Below are 15,219 nucleotides of genomic sequence, written 5' to 3'. Positions count from 1 at the left end.
AAAAAAGTTCTCAAGCAAATATGGCAAAATGTTCATATTCATTAAAACCAGATGGTGGCTTTTATGACTGTTTGTTATCTTAGTCTCTGAACCATTTGCATGTTTGATCTTTTTCATAATTGAATAATAATTTTAAGGAGGAAAAAAGATTCTATCCTGAGTAGTAATGAAAGAAAGATTAATGATTATAAATGAAGCCCTGGGGCTTCTAGTAACAGGGGTTATAACACTAAAAGCTGGAAATCCATTATTTATAGACTTTAAAAATAAAAGAATATTTTAAAAATCTTTACATCTATTGGGACTCTTTCTTTCCTCAGGCAACTCAACTAAGGGTAGTTTTTAAACTGTCTGTTCTTAGCTTCAGCTGTTTTTAGCCTTTGGTCCTAACTCTTAGAGGATGAAATTCCAAGTCCCCACACGGCCTGTTAAGTGAGAGGGAAACCAAACCTCTTGATCTACAACTCATGGCCCCAAAACAAAATCAATTGGATAAGTTATAAAGAAGGCACAGAAAGAACAAAGGCAATTGGGAAAGTAGGAGAAATGGGGTAGATGATGCCGCCATGTTTTTCTTCTCTCATGTCTTTCATGATTACAGACCATCATTTATCAACAGTAATCCAAGTTATTATTTGCAGCTCTGGGTGAACTTCATACTCTATTAGCCAAATACCACCCCGACATTACAAGGCAGGCACTGTGACTTGTAAAGCTGTTTCAATCTCCATGTAAGAAAAATAACCATAACCAGGAAAGGAAGACAGATCTTATGGTTTGGATATGATGTGTCCCCCTAAAAACTCATGAGAGAACATGCAGCAATGTTCAGAGGTGAAATGATCAGATTATGAGAATTGTACTAATCAGAGAATAAATCCATGGTGGATTAATAATTTGAAAGGACTATTATAGGCAGGTGGGGCAGGACTGGAGCAAGTAGGTCACTAGGGGTGTGTCCTTGAGGATTATACCTTGCCCACCCAGCCCCATCTTGCTCTCTCTGCTTCTTCTTGATCAGATTTTCTTCTACTACCACCTACCACCATGATGTTCTGCTCCACCCTGGGGTTGGCTGACATGGCGTAAACTGCCAAAAATGTGTGCCAAAATAAACTTTTCCTCCTCCAAGTTGTTCTTGTCAGGTATTTTGGCTATAACACCATAAAGCTGACTGACACACAGATCTCAACCATGTTCAAGTAATTCCAACCTATTCGCTTTTGTCTCAGAGTCTCATCTTAGACATGGTTCCTAACAGGGACGCATTAGGTCTCAATCCCCACTGTTGGCAAGAGGAAGCTCGTGAAACTTGAGGCCAGAAATTGATTCTATACCCATTACAGCAACACAAATAGATGACTCCTTTTTTTTTTTTTTTTTTTTTTTGGTACCAGGGATTGAATTCAGGGGCACTCAACCACTGAGCCACATCCCCAATCCTATTTTGTCTCACTGAGTTCCTTAGCACCTTGCTAAGGCTGACTTTGAACTCGAGATCCTCCAGTCTCAGCCTTAGGAGCCACTGGGATTACACGTATGTGCCATCGTGCCCAACCAATGACTCCATTTTTATACTCAAGTAACATTTTCCCCTGAAAAGTGTTTGTATCCAAGTCACTCCAAAAGGGATATGTGTGTGGGAGGCAGGGGTGACTCAGCATAAGCCTGGGATAGCCAAGTGAGGAGGGAGAACAATGTTTAAAATATAACCAAATGGGGGCTGGGGTTGTGGCTCAGTGGTAGAACACTTGCCTAGCATGTGTGAGGCATTGGGTTCGATCCTCAGAACCACATAAAAATAGATAAATAAAATAAAGGTATTGTATCCAACTAAAATAAAATAAATATACATAGGAGCTGGGCTTGTGGCTCAGTCAGTGGTAGCACGCTCTCCTAGCATGCGTGAGGAACTGGGTTCAGTCCTCAGCACCACATAAAAGTAAAATAAAGATATTGTATCCACCTTTAACTAAATAAATAAATAGATAGATAGATAAATATAGATAGATAGATAGATATAGATATAAAAAACACCAAATGGCCAGGTATGGTAGCATACACTTGTAATCCCAGCAGCACTGGAGGCTGAGGCAGGAGGATTGCAAGTTCAAAACCTGAGAGCAACTTCATAAGGCCCTAAGCAACTTAGTGAGACCCTTTGTCTAAATAAAAAATAAAAAGGGCCGGGGTTGTGGTAAAACACTTTGAGGGTTCAATCCCCAGGACCACCCATCCAAAAAGAAAAATATACACACACACACACACACACACACACACACACACACACACACACACATATGTGTGTGTGTGTGTATTTTTTTTTACAAACATACATAGAAAAATACAGAGAGACATAAAGAACTTGATCATTGAAGGAAGTAATGGATTTAGTGAAAAACAGTTAAAGAGAAGTCAAAGAAAACCTCAAAACAATTCAGAGCAATAAGGAAACACTGCACACGGGAATCAAGAAAAAAATGTCATTTAAAAAAAAAGAGAGAATAAGAAAGTGGTCTGGGGAAGAACAGCTCTGAGAGCAGAAACAAAGTTGACAAAGTGAAGGTATGTGCTGAAGAAGGAGGAGATTTCATCAAGAAATGGTAGGACATTTTTTTCTAGAGCTGATATACATTTCCAGACAGAAAGGCCCCCACTGAGAGCACAGCAGGATGAATGAAAAAGAAACGTACTGCACAATATCATGAAATCCCAGAAGATGAAAATAAAAAAGATACAAGCTTCCAGCGACATTTACAAAGAACAGCAACCAGAATGGCATGGGACTTCTAGCAGTTACACTGAAGGCTAGAACATGTAATGTTTCCTAATTGCAAGATAAAATTATTTCCAATCCAGAATTCTATAGCCAAGAAAACCATCAATCAAGTATGACAGAAAACAATTATATTTTCGGAATTGCAAAGTCTCAAAAAAGTTGGCTTTCTCAGGAAACTACTGAAAGACCACTCCCAGGAGGAAATGAGGAAGACAGAAGACACCAGGTATTCACACGGGAGAGGTAGAAGGAATTCCTAGACAAACCTCAGGCAGTCCAGATTTGAGAATTTAGAAAACAGAAGGAACAGATTCCATGATGCATCTTATTTGCATTGAAAGAAGTATTTAGCTCTATTAGAATGTTTGGAGGAAATATTTAACTAAAAAAAAAAAAAAAAAAAAAAGTAAGGCCAGACACAGTAACCCCAGCAGCTCAGGAGGCTGAGGCAAGAGGATCTTGAGTTCAAAGCCAGCCTCAACAACTTATCAAGGCCCTAAGCAACACTATGAGACCCTCTCTCTAAATAAAAGTTACCTCAAAAAAAGGCTGAGGATGTGGCTCAGTGGTTGAGTGCCCCTAGGTTTGTTTAATCCCTAGTACCGGGATGGGGGATGTATAATGAAGGAAATGTAATCCAAGTATACTACATGGCTCAGCTGTGAATATTTATGATCATAATAGTATGAACAATTTAACCAAAAATTGTGAGATGAAGGCTGGGGTTGTAATTCAGTGGTACAGCACTCGCCTGGCATGTATGAGGCACTGTGTTCAATTCTTAGCACCACATATAAATAAACAAAATAAAGGTCCAGCAACAACTAAAAAATATTTTTTTAAAAAAATTCTGAGATGGAGTAGGGTGTGGTGATAATCTCACCAAGGCTTAGGCAAGAGGATCACAAGTTCAAGGCCAGCCTCAGTAACTTGGCAAGACCCTGCCTCCAAATTTAAAATAGAAAAGGCTAGGGGTGAAGTTCTGAGACAAAGCATGTGCAAGGCCTGGATTCAACCCTGCAGCAACCAAAAGAAGAAGAAAAGAAAGGAAGGAAAGAACTCCTGTAGTCAGAGGGGCATGGTCTTGCTGAAATTACTATTTCTTATAAGTCCAGGAAGAAAACAGAATCTTAAAGGTACCATTATGTTGTATTTCATTATAAAGAAAGTCGAGTATTTTTCATGTTCTTTAAAAAAAAAATGTTGATGCCACCACTAACACAAATAGTTAGCTTTGTTCAGAGAATTTGAGAACAAAATATCTATTTTAATGAATGGAAACAGAATGAAGCATGAAGGGCTCTGGTAGAAAACTAGCAGGCAGCCTGTCTCTGGTCTTCACACAAAGGACTCCTTGTCACTCCCACTCGGCTACTCCTTCCTTATCTCCAACTTCAGGGTCATAAATATACCCCAGGCCCTGCGTGGATATCATGGGGGCCCACCACCAAGAAGGCAGCTGCTCCCACCCCCTGGTTGAGAGACCATGGAATCATCTCGAATGAACCACCAACTTCAGATTGTGGTAGTTAGCTTGCCTGTCACTCTAACAAATACCTGAGGTCATCTTTTAAAGAGAAAAAAGCTTGCTTTCGCTCACAGTTTGGAGGTTTTGGTCCAGGCTGGCTGACCAGTTACTTTTGGACTAAGGCCCAAGGTAGCATATCATGGCAGGGAGCTCTTGGTGGAACAAAGCCCCTCACCTCATGAACTGAACGCAAATGAGAGGCAGAAGGGACGGGTCCTACCATCCCCTTCAAGGGCACACCCTCAGTTGACCACAAAACCTCCTACAAGGCCCCAGTTGTTAAAGGTTTTAGCACCTCCCAAGAGCACCAAGCTGAGGACCAAGTCTTGGGCACATGGTGTTTGGAGCACAGTCCAGATCCAAAATACAGCCCAGGGCTAATCAGCTGAAGGGAACAAATAGTGGCCTTACACCTCCACTTTTAAATAAGAAACTCCTTTAAGGGGGTAGGGGGCAAAAGGAAGTCTTTCTCATTAGCACAAAGAAGCACTTCAAGGTCCACCTACTTGCTCAGTTTCCACAGACATCCAGAAAGACAACAGAGACCTATCATAGTTGTTCTTGGTCAAAAAACTTGAAATATCTAAGGTCAAACGAGCAAGGAGAAAAAACTTTTAATGTATTTACTGGAAACAACAGAGGAAGTAAAGGACATGTGGTGTCACAGAACCCAGAAGGGCAGAGGCTGCTGGTGTGGCACTAAATCTTTTTTTTTTTTTCCAGTGCTGAGGATGGAAGCCAGAATCTCATGCATGCTAGGCAAGCACTCTACCACTGAGCCACACCCCAGCCTCTTCACTAGAATCTTGACTGAGCCTCCACAGAACACAGAGGGCACATTTGAAATAAGACTACTTCATTCTGGGGTTTGTTTGTTTGGGTACTGGGGTTTGAACCCAGGGCCATTTTCCACTGAGCTACATCTCCCCACCCCACTCCCAGGCCTTTTTATTTAGAGACAGGGTCTCACTTAATTGCTAAGAGTCTCATTAAATGGCTGATGCTGGCCTGAAACTTGCAATCTTCCTGCCTCAGCCTCCCAAGTCACTGGAATTACAGGCATGCACCACTGCACAAAGCTTTCTCCATTCTTTATTATTGAAATATAATTCAGATGCAATAAATTCATTTTTTAAAGCATATGATTCAGTGGGTTTTACTTTATTTTAGTGTTATACTATCATCACCCCAGCCTACACCATCAGCAGTCGCTCCCTACTTTCCCCTGTCTTCAGACCCTGGAAACCATTTGTCTGTTTTCTAGATTTGTCTATTCCAGACATTTCATATAAACGGAATCGTGTAACACATATGTCCTCTTTTTGGACTGGTTTCTTTCACTTAGCATGTTTTGGGGGTTCATTCTTGTTGCAGCAAACATCAGAACGTCATTCCTTTTTGTGGCTGAATAATATTCAGCTGCATGGATATATGTTTTGCCTATCCATTCATTAGCTGATGAACATTTGGACTGTAAGAATGGGTTGATCTTATTTTTGGTGCTGGGGATTGAACCCCGGGCCTTCCCCATCCTAGGCAAATGCTCTACCACCGAGTCACACTCTCAGCCTGCATCTTGCTTTACCATTCTTAAAGCAAGAAACTTTCATACCAATCTCTTAAGAGTTAAACAGGCTTAACCATGCAGAAGCCATTGAATGATACAATTATTTACTCTCTCTAAATTTTAGTTTCCTCAACTGAAAAGTGAACCTATAAGAATACTTAGTTCAGGTTTGGGGATTTAGCTCAGTTGCAGAAACCTTGCCTAACACTGAATGCCCTGAGTTTGGTCCTCAGTCCTGAGGGAAAAAAGAATACTTAGTTCATAAGATTACTGTGCCAATTAAATGTGTTCAAGTAAAGAGGCAGCTCTTAGGAAGTATTCTTGAAATACCATCCACACACTACTATTCTTGAGATCAAAATTCTACACTCTGAGAATACAGCAACTCAACCTCAATTGCTAAACTCTTGACCCAGCTTTGAATTAAAAAAAAAAAAAAAACAGTAAACACTGATATTGAGATGCAAAGAACCGAGCAGAAAAATGAACCAGGAAAAAGCAAAAACTACCCAATAGCACCAAGATTTTCCTTCTAATTAACCAGCTGCAGAAAAAGGCAGAGCTTATTTCTAACTATAGATCAACCCTGCCTCCACTTCTTGAAAGATTTGCAATAGAAGGATTTATCCAAAAGTCTCTCCTTTCCTTTATACTCTCATGCTTTTCCAGGTCTTTCCAATACTAGGGCTTCTTTCCTGGCCTCTTTCCTCTGTCCAGGATTGAATTACTGTCCATTCTCCAAAGGCCCATATTGAAAAATAATCAAACAGAAGTGAACTTTGCCAAATAACACCAGAACAAAGACAAAGCACAGAAAAAGAGATGGGGGAGGATGGGGAAGAATAGCATTTGAAGCACAATGAAAGTACAAACTAAAAATAAGAGATGGGAATGGGGTTGTGGCTCAGCGGTAGAGCACGCACCTAGTGCGTGCGAGGCCCTGGGTTCCATCCTCAGCACCACATAAAAATAAAAAAATAAAATAAAGGTACTGGGTCCAACTACAACTAAAAAAATAAACATTTAAAAAATAAATAAATAAAAGAGATAGGAAAACCAATCTCATAGCAAAACAAGAAGCAAAAGGCACAGGTGATTTGAGGGAGACAACTGGCCTCAGGTCATGACTTCCCTGTCTTGGTCCTTGGTATTTTCCCAGTAGTTATTACCTCTTAAATCACTGAGTCTTTATAAGCTAGGGGAGCTTGGGGACAAGAACAGGGAACTTGCAGCCTTCTGAAAAAGATTCTAATTGAAATCTAAGGGAAACACATCTTCCCTTTTGTTCCCACCTCTCAGAAATTCCAGAACCCATAATAGTTCTAAGTGACTCAAAGTCACTCAAAAGCAGCTCACAGATTTGATCCCAATGGGAGATGATGTTCAGACATCTGCTACCAACTGTCTTATTCATGGAAACATCAGCTCTGAACTCACAAGTTCAAGATTCAAATCCCAGTTCTTCTATTTCTTGGCTACATGACCTCACACAGATCACTTCACCTAGGATTGGTTCTATTTGTGTTAGATCTATAAAATGGTGGGGTATGTGACAAAAAGCTATGTTCAATACCTATTCAGTGAAACCAATATTTTAAACATTAACAACCCATTATCCCTGCTGCCTGGCTGTGTCTCCTTCTCACTTTCCCCAGAGGTCTCTAAATTGGTTGCCAACCCACCAGAAATTGGCAACTGAATTGATTTCAGTGGCACTACAGAGATGCCCTGTTGGAAGAACAGCTTCCTTAAGAAAAAAGAACCCATTAGCTTGTGGTTTTCAAAAGGGTCTTTAAATGAGAAGTGAAAAGGAGAGAAACCCAAGTTTCTAGAAACATAGTACAATGTTTTGCTGTATTTAAAAAGCCTCCTAGTATAAGAGTATCAACTGAGATTTATTTCTAGCAAGATGCACTCTTCCTGGGTGACCTCATCCACCTTACTTCCAAACCATCCATAGAACTGCCCCATATGTACATCTCTAGCCCAGGCCTATCATTGCTAGACTTCTACTTCTAATTACCCACAGTATCTTCACTTGAATTTCCATTATGCATTTTACAATCAGCAAGAACAAAACTGAGTCCCCACCCACTCCTCCTACAGGCTTCCACCGCCATAATGACAATTCCATTCTTCCAACTGCTCATGCCAAAGACCTTGGAGTCAGATCCAGCTCCTCTCTTCCTCTAATACTTTAAATCAAGTCAATTCATCCACAAATCCTTTGCTATGCTTCAAAACACATCCAGGATGCATCTGTTACTGGGAGTGTGACGGTGGCCTCCTCACTTTCTTCTTGCTTCTATTCTGGCTCCCATTACTTCACATAGCAATCTGAGTGGGTCTGGGAAAAGGCAGGATGAATTGTGTCCACTCCACTCCTCAGAACCCTCCCATGGAGACAGGTGCAGTGGTGCACAGCTGTAATCCCAGCAGCTTGGGAGGCTGAGGTCAGAGGAGCCAGAGTTCAAAGCCAACCTCAGCAAAAGCAAAGTGCTAAGCAACTCAGTGAGACCCTGTCTCCAAATTTAAAAATACCAAATAGGGCTGAGGATGTAGCTCATTAACTGAGTGTCCCTGAGTTCAATCCCTGGTACCCCACCCTACCCACCCCAAAAAAAGAAACCCTCCAATGAACCCACCGCTTCCCAAGGGCAAAGCAACATCCTTCTCATGGCCTACAAGGCCTTCTAAGAATTGCCCACCTTCTATCCCACACCCAATACCACTCTGATCTGATCCCATTCATTCCTCGCTCACCCACTCCTCTCCAACACGCCAGGTGAGCTCCTTCCTCCCAGCTTTTTAACTTGTCCATCCCTTTGCCTGGGCCACTCTGCCCCCATTTAGTCACGTGCCCCCTTCCTTTACATGCTTCATATCTTTACTCCACTGTCACCTTCTCAGATTTTTTTTTTGGGGGGGGGTACCTGGGAGTGAACCCAGGGGCACTTAACCACTGAGCCATGTCCCTGATTCTTTTTAACAGTTTGTTATAATTTATTAAAATGTGGATCACTCCATGAATTTGCATGTCATCCTGGCCCTTTTATTATTATTATTATTATAAATTTGAGACTAAGTGGCTTAAGGCAGAGCTAAATTGCTGAAGCTGGCTTTATAACATGCAATCCTCCTGCCTCAGCCTCCCAAGTCGCTGGGATTACACCAGCATGCACTACTGGCACCTGGCTTCAAAGAAACTTTTCTAAGAACCCTATTTAAAATTACAACTCCAGGAACTGGGGCTGTAGCTCAGTGGCAGAGTGCTCGCCTAGCATGTGTGGGGCACTGAATTCGATCCTTAGCACCACATAAAAATAAAAACAAATAAAATAAAGGCATGTTGTCCATTCACAACTACCAAAAAAAAATTAAAATTACATCTCCACCAGGCACGGTGGCACATGCCTATAATCCCAGCAGCTCAGGAGGTTGAGGCAGGAGGACTGTGAGTTCTAAGCCAGCTCAGCAACAGCTAGGTGCTAAGCAACTCAGTGAGAACCTGTCTCTAAATAAAATACAAAACAGGGTTGGAGATGTGGCTCAGTGGTCAAGTGCCCCCGAGTTCAATTCCTGGTACAAAAAAAAAAAAATTTAATTGCAACCCCACTCAAAATTCCACATCCCTTTTCTCTGCTTTATTACAATATAATAAACATTTTACTTAGTTATTTCTCTTATTGAGTCCTTCCCCATTACAATTTAAGATACACACAGCCGGGCATAGTGGTACACACCTATAGTCCCAGCAATTAAGGAGCCTGAGATAGGAGGATCAAACGATCAAGGTCAGTCTCAGCAATTTAGCAAAGCCCTAAGCAACCTAATGAGAGCCTATCTCAAAATAAAAAATAAAAAGGGCCAGGGATGTAGCTTAGTAGTAAAGTGTCCCTTGGTTCAATTCCCAGTACAAAAAAAAAAAAATCCAAAAGGTTTTTTGCCTTTCTTGTGTACTGCTATATTCCCAGTATTTAGTAGAACACTGTGCAAAAGAAATAAAAAAGGAGCCACATAAATTTTCTATGAAACACATTTTAAAAATTAAAAAGAGGGCTAAGGATGTGGCTCAAGCGGTAGTGCGCTCGCCTGGCATGCGTGCGGCCCAGGTTTGATCCTCAGCACCACATACAAACAAAGATGTTGTGTCTGCCGAAAACTAGAAAATAAATATTAAAAAAAAAATTCTCTCTTCTCTCACTCTTTAAAAAATAAAAAAATAATTAAAAAGAAACAGGCGAAATTAAACATATTGTACTTAATCTAATCCAAAGTGTTATCATTTATAGTGTATTTGTATATCACCACATATTTATATGATCATTTTACTACACTATAAAAAATATCAGAGACATTTTCATTTTTCATGCCAAGTCTTCAAAATCTGGTGTGTACTCTACACTCACAGCATATCTCTTGCTCAACAGCTTCATGTGGCCAGTGGACACCATACTGGACAGTTGAGTTCAACTTTAGAATAATGTCTGGCATAGGAGGACAGAGGCTTATGTTATCACTGAATGAAACAATATTTTCCCAGAAAGAGGCAACTATGGTGTATGCAATGATTTGAATGTGTCCCTAAAGTTCATGCATTAGAAACCTAATCCCAGTGCAACAGTTTTGAAAGATGGGATCTTTAAGAGCTAACTAGGTTGTGAGTGGATTATGTCAACATGAAAGTGTCTCTCTTATAAAAGTCAGTTGCAGGGGCTGGGATTGTGGCTCAGTGGTATAGCATTTGCCTTGCATGTGTGACGAACCGGGTTCTATTCTCAGCACCGCATATAAATAAGTGAATAAAATAAAGGTCTGTCAACAACTAAAAATTTTTTTAAAAAGTCAGTTGGACATACGCTCCGTTTCCCCTACACACATGTTCTTTTGCCTTGTGATGCCTTCTGCCATGGGATGACAAAGCAAGAAGACCCTCACCAGATGCAGCCCCTCCAATCTTGACTTGACTTCCCAGCCTCCAGAACTGTGATCCAAATAAGGTTCCACTGTTTATTAACTACCAAGTCTATGGAATTTTTATAGCAGCACAAAAAGGACCAAGAAAGTACAATAAAGGATTTTCTAAACTTCAGACACATTTAAAATTTTTTTAGTGACCAACACTAAATTTTTCCATAAAATATCATACTTTTTAACTTGAAAAATATTCAAAAATAAAACTTTTTCTCTTGTTCCTATAAATTGAAAAGACTTGGGATTGAGTCCCTGCTCACTTACTAGCTCTGGAATCTAAACAAAGGACTCCAATAGGCCTGTTTCTTCATCTCTAGAATAAAGACAATATCAACCTTCACAAGATCATGAAGATTAAAAGAGTATAAGCTCTTTGCAAATGGAAAAGTGAGAGACAGAAGTCAATCCACGCCTTTTTCTCACCCCTATCATTTTCACATGGTCCAATAACACAGAAAATGGCAAGCTTGTGTGCTGAAAGAACAAAAGATTTGAGTTGGAATATCACCACTTACAGCTGTATGATTTAAAAACTCTTTATTCACCTAACATTGACCAGGTGCCCACAACATACCAAGCACCAGGGCAGTAGCCAAGGAAGCCAAATAAAATAATGAAACCCTGCCCTTGAAGGATATGCAGTCTAGCAGGAAGAAAGACTAGTAACCAAGAAAGCAATTAATTGTTTAAAAAAAAAAAAAAATCAAGTGAGTTCTCTTAGGTCTATTTGTTCCTTGTGAAATGGAAATAACCACTTCACCAACCTAACTCTTAGGGGCTGCCACAAATATTAACTTTTTAAATGTGTGTCAAATACTCAAAAAACCTTAACTCCTAATACACTAGCAAAGTACTTCTTTCGCCCTACTTGTAACCCAAAACGACTCTGGCTCCTGTGCGAGTTCAGTTTGAACACTCACTGCAGTTATAAAGCATTCGTTTCTGCAAATTTTAGCAAACACGAATGGAAAGGAAAAGGAACAATTTAACACAGTTATTTAGCCTCAAAATCATGATCCAGGTCCCAATTCTAAAGAACACAACAGCAGACCTTTCAGTCACCCTATCTAGTTACAGTTTGTCAAGATAAGCAGTCACATGGTAAGAAAAGCTGAATAATTTAAGCCTAAGAAAGCGGAAAAGTCGTAAAGCAGTATAGGTTGACACTTCTCCGTCCAAGATTCCAACAACCTCTATGTTGCTGAGCTAACACTTGCGTAGGTCGCGGTCAATGTTGTAGGTTAAAAGCCATCTTATGACTAGAGCGAAGTGCCCACACCTTTTTAGTTCTTAGCCTCCAAGATGACCAGATCAGGGGGAAATCTTTCAAAGAAATATGATCCGAAGGGCTAGTTTTCCAAGAAGTAAAACCCTACACCAGCAGGACTAAGTGGGTGTGACGAAAGGAAGATGATCAAGATGCTGTGATCTCTCCTGAAGTTTAAAAACTGAATGGGACCGAAATCAAAGTCGCGGGTAGCAATCATTTCCGAAGAGGAAGGAAGACACACACTCTCAGAGGAGGGTCAGGCCACATCTTCTTCCCGACTTCTCCCGGTCGCTCCCTTCCGTACGCCCACTCCCAGGCACCCCCCTCCCTGCTCGGTCTCAAGTCGCCCCTTCCTGGGTGCCGATCCTTCCACTAAGATCGCTCCTCTCCCCTTCCGGAAGCCCTGGCTCTCCACTACAAGAGCGGCCACCCGGGCGCCCGCTCCGGCGCTGCCCCCGCACGGCCGGCGGCGCGCCCACCCCGCTCCGGCGGGAGTCGGGACACCCCTCCTCGGAGGCCGGAACCGCCGCGCCAGGCCCCTCCCACAGGAAGCCGCCGCCCCCCGGCGCCCGGGCCGCACCGCCCCCGGCCCACCCCGCGCCGCCCGCCGCCCCCGGCCCGGCCCGCGCCGCCCGCCTGCCACCGCGCCCCCCGCGCCCGCGCTCGCTACCTGCCGCGGCCACAGAAGCGGCGCCCAACTCCGCTCCCACTTCCGCCTTCCACCGCCCGCACTCGGGCCGGGTCACGTGGCCGCGCGCGGTCACCTGACCCGGAAGAGGCTGGTCGGGCTCGCAGGTGCGGGCAACCTAGGCTGGGCCCAGGAACCTGTGACCCCCAAGGCGGCCTTTTTATCGCCCGAGTGTTCGCCAGCGGAAAGGTGTTGCTCGTTGGATGATCCCCGAGCAATCATGTGAATTGAGTGCCACGGGCTTTATTTAGTTTGTCTGTCAGCTCTGTGGGGGCGGGTACAATTATTAACCCTGTGTTCCAGGTGAGAGAAGACCTTCCAGTTAGGACATCCCTTGAGCTCCTTAGTAGGGTTGCCAGATAAAATACAGGACGTACTTTGTTTAATTTCATATAAACAAGAATGTAAAACATGTCCCAAGTACTTTATACAAAAGAAAGTATTTGCTGAGTATCTGAAAATCAAATTTAATTATCTCTTATTTGCATTTGCTAGTTCTGGCAACTTTACACCTACCATGTGTCAAGCTTTGTCCTAGGCTCCAAAAACAAAAGTCCAGGTCTTTGTGACACATCAGTTCTTGCAACAAAAATTTAAAAACTTAAAAACACTTGGCTGGGTCCATAAAATAACCTGCCACACCAAACCAACCCCATTCCCTTTACAGAATACATAGATCTGTATGAATTAGTAAAACATTTTGAATCAACACTCTTTACTGATGATCTCGACCCTCAACATTGATGAGTTGTATGGGCTCAATTTCTCACCTTTAATCACGCTGATTAAAATTAATACTAATCTCCAAGTGTGGTAGTCCATGCTAGGATCCCAGCTGTTTGACAGGCCGAGGCAGAAGAATCCAAAGTTCCAGGCCAGTCAGGCAACTTGGACCCTGTTTCAAAATAAAATTTAAAATGGAGGGGAGGGAGGCTCTGGGGATCTAGCTTTGTGGTAGGACACTTGCCTAGCCCATGCAAAGCCCTGGGTTTGATCCCCAGTACTGCAAAAAAAATAAAATGTTAATATTAACCATCTGATTAGTCTTAAGGACTGTGTACTAATTATTTCATTACTTTTGGGTCTTCAAGTTTGGATGGATCCTTAGTTATTTGTTAAGCAAATAACTTTTTTTCCCCAGTTTTCGGTGGACACAACATCTTTATTTTTTTATTTTTATGTGGTGCTGAGGATGAAACCCAGCACCCTTCGCATGCCAAGCGAGTGCATTACCACTTGAGCCACATCCCCAGCCCTAAGCAAACTTTTTTAAGTGATCATAATTTTGGTAGTGGTGTTTTGAGAGTCCTTTGCCTTCTAAAAAGCCACAAACTTCAAAAATTGTCCCAGGGTGCTGGACGTTGTGGCACATGCTTGTAATCCCAGCAATTTGGGAGGCTAAGGCAGGAGGGTCTCAAGTTTGAGGCCAACCTCAAACTCATCAACTTAGACCCCGTTTCAAAATATAAATTTTTTAAAAAGATCTGGGGATGTGGCTTAGTGGTTATGCACCCCTGGGTTCAATCCCTGGTGGAAAAAAAAATTTTTGTCCAAGGGGCTCACCCTCTGAGAAATTCTCCCCCAGATACCCTGTGCTACCAAGAGGTACTACCCTTAATTCCCTGAACACTTCTTGAACATTCACATCTCAGTAGTGCTTTTACCCTGGTAGTGCTTCAAGATCCAATTTCAAACTCAAAAACTCTGAAGGTGCTCCTAAACATTGCACAAATTATCCATTTGCTCATGGCTGTTATATAAGCTTATCTATCATGGTATTAGCTTTCAGTACATGTTAGTTGAATAAATGGGAATGCCAAGGTTTTCTGGGGCTTGTAAAATGTTAAAGGGAAACAGAAAAGGGATTAAAATGCTACAAAAAAGTACTACAGAAGTTACTAAGTGCCAAGAAATCCTTTATATTAAGTATTCTTAGTGTTTACTAGGAAATAGCTCAAATCTGAAATTTCTCGGATTATTCATCTAAATCAGTAGTTCTCAAAACATGACCTCTAAGTTGAGAATATAGCTTTGTGGTGGAGCACTTGCCTAGTATTCACAAGACCCTGTGTTCAAGCCTCAGCACCCAAGGGGAGAAAAAAGGTAGCTCTCCAGTTGTGGCCCCCAGGTCAGTAGCATCAGCATCCCCTGAAACTTAAGGGAATAAATTCTCAGGTCCTGCCAAGACCTACTAAATCCAAAACTGAAGATGAGGGCCAGTAATCTGTTCTCACAAGCTCTCCAGGTGATTCTAATGCTCAGGTTTGAGAATCACAAACCTAGATCATTCGTTAGCATTTAAATCGATAACCTGCAAATTTCAATAACTCTCCTTCTTGGGGCTGGGGATGTATGTGTCTCAAGCAGTAGCGCGCTCGCCTGGCATGCGTGAGGCCCGGGTTTGATCCTCAGC

The 15,219-nt window shown here is 42.0% G+C and overlaps 1 protein-coding gene across 2 annotated transcripts in view; it reads right to left on the bottom strand.

Moving 5' to 3' along the window:
• Wwp2 (WW domain containing E3 ubiquitin protein ligase 2) overlaps window positions 1-12,945 on the bottom strand; it is a 130,483-nt gene extending 117,538 nt beyond the window's left edge. Inside the window, exon 1 of one of the 2 annotated variants that reach the window (XM_078032600.1) lies at window positions 12,789-12,945. The gene's annotated coding sequence lies outside the window, so the exon portion shown is untranslated. The remainder of the gene's footprint in view (window positions 1-12,788) is intronic. The other variant, XM_078032601.1, reaches the window with a different exon arrangement.
• Between the last annotated feature and the right edge of the window lie 2,274 nt (window positions 12,946-15,219).

The sequence above is a fragment of the Ictidomys tridecemlineatus genome, chromosome 15, assembly GCF_052094955.1.
Source record: "Ictidomys tridecemlineatus isolate mIctTri1 chromosome 15, mIctTri1.hap1, whole genome shotgun sequence".
NCBI classification, from domain to species: domain Eukaryota; kingdom Metazoa; phylum Chordata; class Mammalia; order Rodentia; family Sciuridae; genus Ictidomys; species Ictidomys tridecemlineatus.
The sequence above is the reverse complement of the archived record's forward strand: the minus strand, read 5'-3'. Positions and strand labels throughout refer to the sequence as shown.